Genomic DNA, 10,526 nt, shown 5'->3' on the forward strand with positions numbered 1-10,526 from the left:
CATGCCTGGAGCTTTGTGTGGCCAAGCCCATGGATCATGAACCTGCACTTTAATAATCTGCCCTGGTCAGAGCCAGAGCAGGCTTGGGTAATGCTGGGTCACCCTGGCCATGTTTCCAGTTTAATTGATGGAAATGCTTCAGCACAAGGGGAATGTGCACCCCACAGCAGCCTGCAGGAAAACAGCAATGCTGTTCCATGCAGCTGGTCAGGATCTGGAGAGGGAACAAGGCTTTGGATCTGAGAGGAAACAGGAAAACACAGGTGTAGAAAGCCAGCCAGGGACTGAGTGAGCCATGGAGGAATCCAGCTGTGACATGCAGTGGTTTACTCAACAGTAAAACAGGCCCCAAAAACTTTTTCAGATTGGATGGGGAATTGGAAACACAGGGAGTTTCTTGCCACGAGTACTCTACAGTGCACAAATGTCAGCAGACAGCCTTCCAAGTGGCTGTAAGGTCATTCCTATAAATAAATCATCCCGGCCCTGAGGAGCCCTACAGAGCTTCCCAGAAAATATGCATCCTGAAAATTGGATCTGAAAGAGGAGACAGGTAATGACTGCTCCTTTCAATGCTGCAGGAACAGAGAGTTTAAACAGGACCAACAATAAGCTCCTCCAGTTTTTCATCTCTCTGATGAATAATGCAGCACATCCCATGAGGGGATAGGCAGTGTGTTCCAACAAACTGACACCGAACCCCAGCAGGGACAGGGCTGCCTGTTCATCCACAGGATAAAAGCAGGGATGGATCCACTCCACAGGAGTTGTGTTTGCACACCCAGGTGTGCTTGGGTGGGTGATCCCTGGCTCTTTAACCAGGTATCATCCAGTGGACACCTGCAGCTTGCCCTGGATCCTTAGACAAAGGTGAGGAAGGAGAAAGGACACTAAATTACTGCCACCCAGCCCTGGGGCACAGCCTGCACACGGGCCATCAGTCTGCGTGGCTGAAGGACTAGCAAAGAGGCAGCTGCTTCTTTTTTCCATGTCTGGGAATTTATGTGCAAAGCAAACTCTGGTACCCACGCAGGAGGTGATGTCCAATGACAAGTTACATGGGACAAATCCCCCAGGGCTGTGTGGGCTGGGATTGGCTGCATGGCACACTGTGCCACAGCTGAGAGTAAAATCCATCCCTGCAAAGGAAAATATAACATGTAGGCAAACATCTGATCATATGTTTTAATATTTATGCAGCACAGAGTTTAGTATAAACTCCTTTGCAAGCAGAACTTTGTGTGCTGGGGAGGGAAGGCATCAGGGCTGGGGCAGGCATTGTGAGCCATGCAGGGTTTGCATGCCTTGTAATCGACTTCTGTGGCCATTACACTAAAACTACCCTCTGTTCTTCCAGGAAATAATTGGATTTCAAAAGAATAAACCATAATTATTTTTTAAAGTACTATTACGCCATCCTTATCCTAAAGCTTCTGCTGACCTCCAACAGCACAGATCAGACTCATGTAACCCTTTAACCTCAACTCACTTTAAAATATTAATCCTCATGCATGGCACAGCATTATTATCCCTTTCCTGGGGCTGGGCAATACTTGGCAGGAAGATGGGATGAGCTGCTGGAGCTGCAGAGAGCAAAGGGAAAGCAGGATGGGAGAAAGGATGTGCTGGGGTTGTGCTGAGCTCACTGCTCAGCTCCCAGGGCAAATCCAGAGGGATGGCACCACCCCAGTGCATGGAAAGCTCAGCAAACCCACTGCAAGACAGAAATAATACCGACCTTGTTTGGGGAAAAAGAGTGAGTGTATTAAAATATTCCCATGGTAAAATTATCTGTGCCTTTTTTTTTTTTTTGAGTTAACGTTAAAAAATAGCTACATAGGAATGCAAAACAACCTCTGATTTTAATTGTTTTGCTTCAGAAGATACAAGGGATGGAGAAGGTTTCTAAGTGAGCGAGAGCTGCACTAAGAGAGAGTAATGTGCTTCATGATTTTCCATAAAGGATGAAAACTGTTGATTAATCTGAAAATATGGCAGGAAAGGTTCACTGTGGACTTATGGACTGAAAGGGCTTTTCTCTCAAAATTGTTTGAATAGAGAATTTACGATCAATACTGTTTCAGGTTCTATAATGAGCTCAGCTGAAAATGGGTGGCAGACACATTCTCATCCTACAGGAGTGGGAGATGGATGAGCCAACCTCCTCCTGCCTTGCCACATCTCATCAAACAGCAACCCAGAGATGTTGCCAGTAGCAACAATGAGCCTTTCACCTGTTGGAAGCTCTCTCCCCTTTGCTGGAGCTGCTTCCCGGGCCCTGCTCCTGCTGCACGTGGTGTCACCAGGGGCTCTGACATGTGTGTCACACCCTGTCCTTTCTTTTTTACCAGGTCAAGGCTGCAGCTCCCTGGAACCCACGGGGCTGGCATGGACCTGCACAAGGTGTCAGGGCACTGTATTTCATGGAATCACAGAAGGTTTGAGGTGGAAGGGATCTTCAAAACTATCTCATTCCACCCCCTCCGCCCCTCCATGGGTAATGACACCTTCCATTATCCCAGGTTGCTCCAGCCCCAGTGTCCAACCCGGCCTTGGACACTTCCAGGGATCCAGGAGCAGCCACAGCTGCTCTGGGCACCCTGTGCCAGGGCCTCACCACGCTCACAGGAAAGGATTTCTTCCCAACATCCCATCTAACCCACAGTGTGAAGCCATTCCTCCTGGCCCTGTCACTCCATCCCTTGTACCAAGTCCCTCTCCAGTTCTCCTGGAGCCCCTTCAGGTGCTGAAAAGGGTTCCAGGGTCTCCCCAAAACCTTCTGTTCTCCAGGCTGAACACCCCCATTGTGCTCAGCATGTTTTACTAGAAGAGGGACTGTGCTATTGGGCATCCCGGTAAAGCCAAGTCCCTCATGTCAGGATACAGGGAACCTACATGATCATCAACTCCACCTGCACTGGGACAGCATGCATCAGCCCATTAAACATCACGAGCTCCAAGAAGAGACTGAGTGGAGCTGCCCAAGGACTCAGTAGCTCATCCATCCTTGTAGTCATGAAATCAGGAAGTACTAGGTCACACTCTGAGAACAAAGATCCTTTTATCTTTCATCACACATAAGCCAAGAGACGTGGGGACCTTACCTTGTCCCAGCAGCTGACCTTCAGTCTTTGTGTCTTCAAAGAGATCCCACTCACTGGACTTCAAATGCTTGTTGCTGGCACTCAGTGTTCTCTGAAGATTTCATTAAGATGTAGAAAACAACCTGAAACCTGCAGCTGGGATTTTTTTAGCAAATAAAGAACATTAACAGTTTAAAACATATTTTTTAAAACCCTCATTCTTTTTTATGAGTGGGTTTTCACAAATATGCTTTGCAGTGCTGCAGCCTCCCCCCGAGGGCAGGCAGCCAAAGCCTTGCTGCAGACAGCAGTTGTCAAGGCAGTGTCTGATTGAACTGGGGGTAGGTCACCCAATGCCTTACAGATGGCAACCAGCACATCCCATCTCCCTGGCAGATCAGCTGGCAGATGCTGGGATGGGCTGGCAGCAATGGGCAGGCAGACGCAGCCACAATGTCCACGGTGTCCCATGGTGTCCCACGGTGTCCCACGATGTCCCACAGTGTCCCACAGTGTCCCACGATGTCCCACGGTGTCCCACGGTGTCCCATGATGTCCCATGATGTCCCACGGTGTCCCACGATGTCCCACAGTGTCCCACGGTGTCCCATGATGTCCCACAGTGTCCCATGGTGTCCCACGGTGTCCCACGATGTCCCAGAGTGTCCCACAGTGTCCCACAGCATCCCACAGTGTCCCATGGTGTCCCACGATGTCCCACAGTGTCCCATGGTGTCCCACGATGTCCCACGGTGTCCCATGATGTTCCACGGTGTCCCACAGTGTCCCATGATGTCCCATGATGTCCCACAGTGTCCCACAGCATCCCACAGTGTCCCATGGTGTCCCACGATGTCCCAGAGTGTCCCATGGTGTCCCATGATGTCCCAGAGTGTCCCACAGTGTCCCACAGCATCCCACAGTGTCCCATGATGTCCCACAGTGTCCCATGGTGTCCCACGATGTCCCATGGTGTCCCCCAGTGTCCCATGATGTCCCACAGTGTCCCACGGTGTCCCACAGTGTCCCATGGTGTCCCACGGGTAGCTCTGTGCACCCTTCAGGGCCAGCACCCAGCCAGTCCTCACTGCTTCTCCTCCAGGACCTCCCAGACATCCCAGCTCCCCTGCAATTCCATTGCTGATGGAATTCTGTGCCTTTCCTCTGCCCCAAGTGCCCCATGTTGCCAGCACCAGCTCTTCCCAAACACTGCTTGGTTTTCCTCAAGGTGTTATCCTTGCCTAAAACATCCTGAAATATGGATTCTGAAGGGATGATAAAAGTGCAGATCTCCTCCTCCAGTGCCTGTAAAAAGTTGTGCTTAACTTCAGTACTTTTGCATTCTCTCACCTTCCCCTAAAAAAAAAAGCAAAACTTTTTTTATTTGTTATTCTGAATCCATTTTTGAGATGATAACTCTGAAAGACTTGAGTCAGTACCTTTTGTAACTTCAGCTTGGAAAAAAAAAGAGTAGATTAAATATCTGCAGAGAAATTTGGTGAAGCAAAAAGAGCCTCAGCACAATAGCAGGTGTCAGTCTGCACGAGTATTTCTGGAAAAGGGAAAAGCACAGGGTGTTCAAATCAGAGACGTTTTGATTATCACCCCCCCCCCCCCCCCCCCCACAATGACTGTGCAGTTGCAGCTAAGAATTACCCAAAGGTATTAAGAATGATCATTGCCAAAAACAGTAGAAATAAAGAAAATCTAAGGCAGACCAGTGGAGGGTGTGGCTGTGCTTCCTGCAGGTCCCCAGGAGGGAAAGTCCCAGGTGGGGAGGCCCTGGCTGGTCAGAAAAGCTGTGGCTGCCCCATCTGATTTTGTGGCGCCCTCAAATCAAACCTAACAATGAAATGGAAAAAATAAAATAGAAACAGTTGTACCTAATGACAAAGACATGAACAACGAAACAGAGAAAATTACAGAGAAGCCACGTGCTGTGAACTCGTGGTTACCAGGGACTCGACACCGACCCAATTCCTTGCTGAGAAGGGAGCTCTCAGATGTGATTCCCAAGGGCCAGGATGGAATAAGCTGCAGTGGAGTTTCTAGGACAACTAGATAAAGGGAATCACTCAGCTTTCCCTGTGATGCTGCGTATTACAAAGGTGGATTTCCTGATACAGGCTGTAACCTGTGCCAGCTTAAACTGAAGATCAAAGCAATCCTACAGCTCTGCCTCATCTGCTGTGGTCACTGCAGCTGCAGAGGGACTCACTGCAGGACTGGGTCTGCACTGGGAGCTCCTGGGCTCTGGAAACCACTGTTTGAGGGAGGCAAGCCCATCGAAAGCCCGGGGGTTAATTCCACACCATCAACAAACATTTGGGCTTGAAATTACCCTTGCCACAATACTGAAGGCCAAGGCTGTTTTTTAAGCCTGGCAAAATCAATCTCCTTCCTCAGGAACATCAGCACAGAAGAAATGCCCAGGATAAGCCCCAGCCCCTGTCCCCATCGACTGTACACAGAGCATCCACAAAGCTGGAGAAATGATCTCTCACTGCTCGATATTTTTTTAGTGCTTCACCTGCTTTGTATTGCAAGTGCTTTGATAAATGAACTGAGAAGTTCCCCAGCTTCTTTTTTCCATGGGTGAACAGCTCAGTGGGAACTGCCAGAATTAACAGGGTGATTTTTCACAGCAGTGCTCTCTGACTCCCTGCTAAAGCCTCAATGCCTTTTCCTTCTCCTTTATCCTTGCAAACTCTCTGCTCTTCCAGCAGCAAGGCACAGATACATTGCACATTTTTGGAGACAGGCTCAACAGGCAATATTTAATTTGGGTATAAAGGCTTGATTTAAGGATTTCTGTGCAAAATCAACAGCTCAGAAAGCAAACATTCCCTGGTAGCAACCTGCAGGAGAGCAGTTAAAAACGGGAATAGCAGCACTGGGCTTCATGCATCCATAATAGGGAAAGGCACTATGGTTGGTTTTGCTGGGTTAAGATCACTTAAATGTGCCAAAGCAAATAATTCACCTGGGTCTGGACAATTCACAACCACATAAAAATGGCAGAGCAAGAACAAACCTCCCTCAGCCACCTCCACTGAGCAGCCAAGGTTCTGACCAGGAATAGGTGAGAAACCTGTTGCTAAAATAATAGCCTTAATCCCTAAAATTAATAACCTTAATCCCACCAGAATGCCTGGATCAGGAATTTATAAGGATAACTGGTACATCCCTCATCCCACCCCACCAGCACTTCTCCAGCAGAACGAGCTGGAGCTGTAGAGCTTCAGGAGTGGGCACTCCTGGGAGCTCAGTCCCTTGGTCCCTCTGCTCAGACTTTCTCCTCATTCTCTTCTCAGGGATTTATTGTAGGGCACTTCGAAATCCAAGGCAGGATCTAGGATTAGAAGAGCCGGAGGTGAAGGGTGTAGGAGTGTTCTCCATCCTGTCTTTAATCCTGTTTGCATAGAGGGGGCAGATCCCTTTGTGCAGCTGTGACATTGTTGGTGCAGCTGTCTGCAATTCCATCCTGCGCTCCCTGTTAAAATAATTCCCCATGCTTTCCCTGGGCTGCCTGCAGTACCTGCCTGCCCTCAGGAGCAGGGATATTGAATTCCTCAGGTTTTCTGGGACTGCACGAAGTCCATCAGGATGCAATGTGAAGCCAAGCACCTCCAATGTCAGAGGAAAAGGAGGGACCTGCCCAACAGCACCTGCTGAGACCAAGGTTCCCTTTCTGTGGGAATCAAAACTCCCACTTTTCATGGCTGATGCACTCATGGGAAGTTCAGATTTGTGTTCTTCCAAGTGTCCAGGTTACATTAAATTTAACATCCTTACATTAAGGGTTATTATTAACAAGTGACAGCTACTTTAATGCGCCAAAGTCAGCAAAGCATTCCCCTTCCTGCATGCCAAAACCTTGGATTATTGCAGGCAGTGAGCTTTAAGGTCCCCTCCAAGCCAAAACATTCCATATTCTGTGATTCAAACCTCTCTACAGGTTTAAGATACAAACTTTGCTGAACACCAAGCAGTGCCTTCTGTGCTACCTCTTAGCTGTGAGCTCTGACTGCTCAGGCTAAAAAGTTACAGCCACAGCATTTGGGTGATATCATCCCATTTAAAGGACTTTTCCTGTAAGTGCTGAGTATGAAGATTTTATTTAAAATCACACAATTTAGGACTAAAAATGCCTCTTCCTTATTAATATTACAGACCACCAATGATCCCTGCTCACATCTACAGCAGCCTCTCGCTCTTGAAAATGTGTTAAAAATCACAAACTGGCACAAAAAAAACTGTTGGAACAATCCCCATGGTAGAAATGGGCCTTCTGAAGGGAAAACTTTTAGCAGTACTATTCTTCCTTCTTTGGAAAAAAAGCCACATTTGCCCAAAGCAAAATGTTGAGCAAGAAAATAAATTCAGTAAATGATTTTTTTAAAAATATTACTTATAATGGAAGAATTTTGAAACACCTGTGTGTTTATTCTATTACTAACTTGGTTCTTGTGGATTTTTAGGTTTCCTAACACCTTCTCCAATAAAGCCAGAGGAAATAAATACATGGCATATTAATCCACGAGGGATCATGTGGAACAATCAACTCTTCTCTTTAATACCAGGTGAGTCCTGTGAGCCCTGGTACTGGGAGAGGCTGGAGCAGGGAACAGCAGGATGTCAGGAGAGCTGGAAATAACGAATGCAAAACCCTGCAGTGACCTGGAGTGCTGCAGAGCAGCAGCTTTCCCAGCCCTGGTGGCCCTGAGCTCCTTCTGCAGAGCTCAGCAGGCACCGCTCCCTAACAAGCCTGGAAAAGGCAATAAGGTGTTTAGTTTTCTCTGGATGATGCCTAGGGAAAAGACAAGGATGTGCAAGTTACCATCTTATTTAAAGGTCAGAAACAGGAAAAAACTACTTTCCTAGGTGGAAAAACCTCCTAGATTTCCACTGGCACAGAGCCTGCTGCTGGATTTACTCCTGACCCACCCACACCACGAGCTGATGCGATTGTGATGATCCCTTCTTGCCTGGAGGTAACTCTTACTGGATCTGGCTGACCTGCTTTGACATCCCTCTTCATCTGCAGGGCTTGCCCTGGGAAGTTGAGCCTGAAATTCTCTCAGAATAAGGAGAACAATCTCCCAGGCTGGAGCTCTGGTAAAGGGAGGTCTCTTGAACTTCTGCTCTCCCTGCCTTTGAAGCCTCTCTGCTTCCACCAGTGGGGATAACACCCAGGGGGTCCCAGAGGTGAATCCAGGTATTTTGGTTCACAACAAAGGAATCTCCTTTTTTTCTTCTCTTTGGAACTTCAACCAAGAAGCTGCTACACAATATAAAGTTATTTATAGGTAAGAGTGAAGAGCAAGAAAACCCAGGAGTCAACAACTGGAATATTCTTGCTCTTGGTTTCATGAGGAGTGACAGGTACAGTGGTGACAGTTCTGCAGGAGCACCCCCAGGGAGAAAAATGGGAATTTGAGCCACAGGATATTCCTGTCACTGACCTGACCATAGGCTGGGACAGATCATAGAATCCCAGAATGGTTTGTGTTGGAAGGAACCTTAAATCCCATCCATTCCACCCCTGCCATGGCAGGGACACCTCACACTGTCCCAGGTGCTCCAACCCCAATGTCCAACCTGGCCTTGGGCATTGCCAGGGATCCAGGGGCAGCCACAGCAAATCTGGGAATTCCACCCTGTGCCAGGGTCTCACCACCCTCACAAGAAACAATTTAATCCCAGTATCCCATCTAAATCTCCCCTCCTTCAGCTTAAAGCCATCCCCTGTGTCCTGTTCCTCCAGTCCTTGCCCAAAGCTCCTCTCCAGCTCTCTTGGAGTCCCTTCAAGCACTGGAAGTACTTACCACAGTTTACTCATGAAACTCCAGTGAAATTCTGTTTTCTTCCCAAATCCATAAGATACAGAAGAAAGCACTATAAAGGTACATGCAAATACCCCCGCAAATCTAACGTGACAGAGAAATGTGTGTGTGAAATTGTAGATACTGGGGAGAAAAGAGAAAGCCAGAGGAAGATTCACCTCAAAGGAAGGCAGAAACCAACACCTTTTTAGCTGATCTATAGACTGCTCAGAGGCAGAACCATGGAAGAAGCAAGCAAAGCAAGTTTGTTATTTAAAAAAAAAAAAAAAGAAACCCTTAAAATAAACCTTGCAGCATCAAAAAAGCAAAGTTTCAGACTGATTCTAGTTATGTTCAGTGTACTCAGAAGCATCTTCCCACTTAACAGGAGTTTTATCAGTCTGCTTATCTTATCTTGATGCTACACCAACAGTAACAGCTTCTCTTTACATTTTAACTCAGGACATGTCAGAGGCAGTGAAATGTCCCCAGAGATGAGACATGAACTTCAAACCTGCAGAGTCATGAATATGCCAAATTAACAATGCTCACGAGTCTTTCTGCCAACATGTTGCATCCCATTAAGCAAAGACAGGACTTGGAGATTCCCAGAGTGTCAATCCAAGCTAATTTCAGAAATATTAGATGATGCTTCCTTTTGTAAGCATATGTGATAGCTCTAATTCATTGAGGCTTCCCATATGGTGCATCCCTGTTCTTCTTACTATCAACAGTCAGAGGGGGAATAAGAGTAAATTTGGAAATAAAGGAAACAGCAGCTCCAAGTTTCTCACAATCAACCAGAAAATATGTAGTTGTACCAGGAAAACTCCAGGACTTGGAACAGAAGCCAATTTTCAGTAGCTTTGTCTCAATGCTGCCTCCCTGTTAGAGAGAGGACACAGCTAGAAGCCCTGCTCCTGGGAATCACCAACAGGCACTGTCCAGGAGTCAGACTGGAAACCTGGTGTTTCACAGGTGTGAAACTCCACAATTTAGGATTAAAGCTGCTCCCCGTGGCCTTCTGACGGATCACAACCCACCACTGTTGTTTTTAACAGGACTGTCATGAAAACTGCAAAGTCTAAGCAGGTGTATTTTTGCCAGAATATCACCAACATTAAAAAAAAAATTGATGAAGCCACACCCTTTGTTCTTATGAGTCAGCAGTTACAGTAAATGAAAATACCTGCAGGTAGGCAGTGGCTGGAAGGCACGATGACACACCTGTCCCACCTACATGGTGCATGGAAAACCAAGCAGAACTTTTAATGTTTTTTGTTAAATAACCCCAGAATTCAAGGATCTTGTATAAACATAAGCACGTGTCAGGCATGGAATACTCCCTCTGCCACATCCCCTCAGTCCCCCAAGAACCAGCCTGAACAAATCACATCTGAGCTGCACTTCTGCTTCCCAGTGAGCTCCTCCACCAACGTGGAAGCTGTCAAGCATTAAAACCTATGTTAGGATTAAATAAGATTTTATTGTCACATTTAACTGCTTTGTCAGAGATGTACATTTTGCAGGTTTCTGTGCAGAATAAAAAGGAAGATGGTGGCTGCCAACCTGTCAATCCTGATTCCAGCATTGACATGTTCCCACCTGAGCCACAGAT

Source organism: Cinclus cinclus, chromosome 7 (assembly GCF_963662255.1).
Source record: "Cinclus cinclus chromosome 7, bCinCin1.1, whole genome shotgun sequence".
Lineage (NCBI taxonomy): Eukaryota > Metazoa > Chordata > Aves > Passeriformes > Cinclidae > Cinclus > Cinclus cinclus.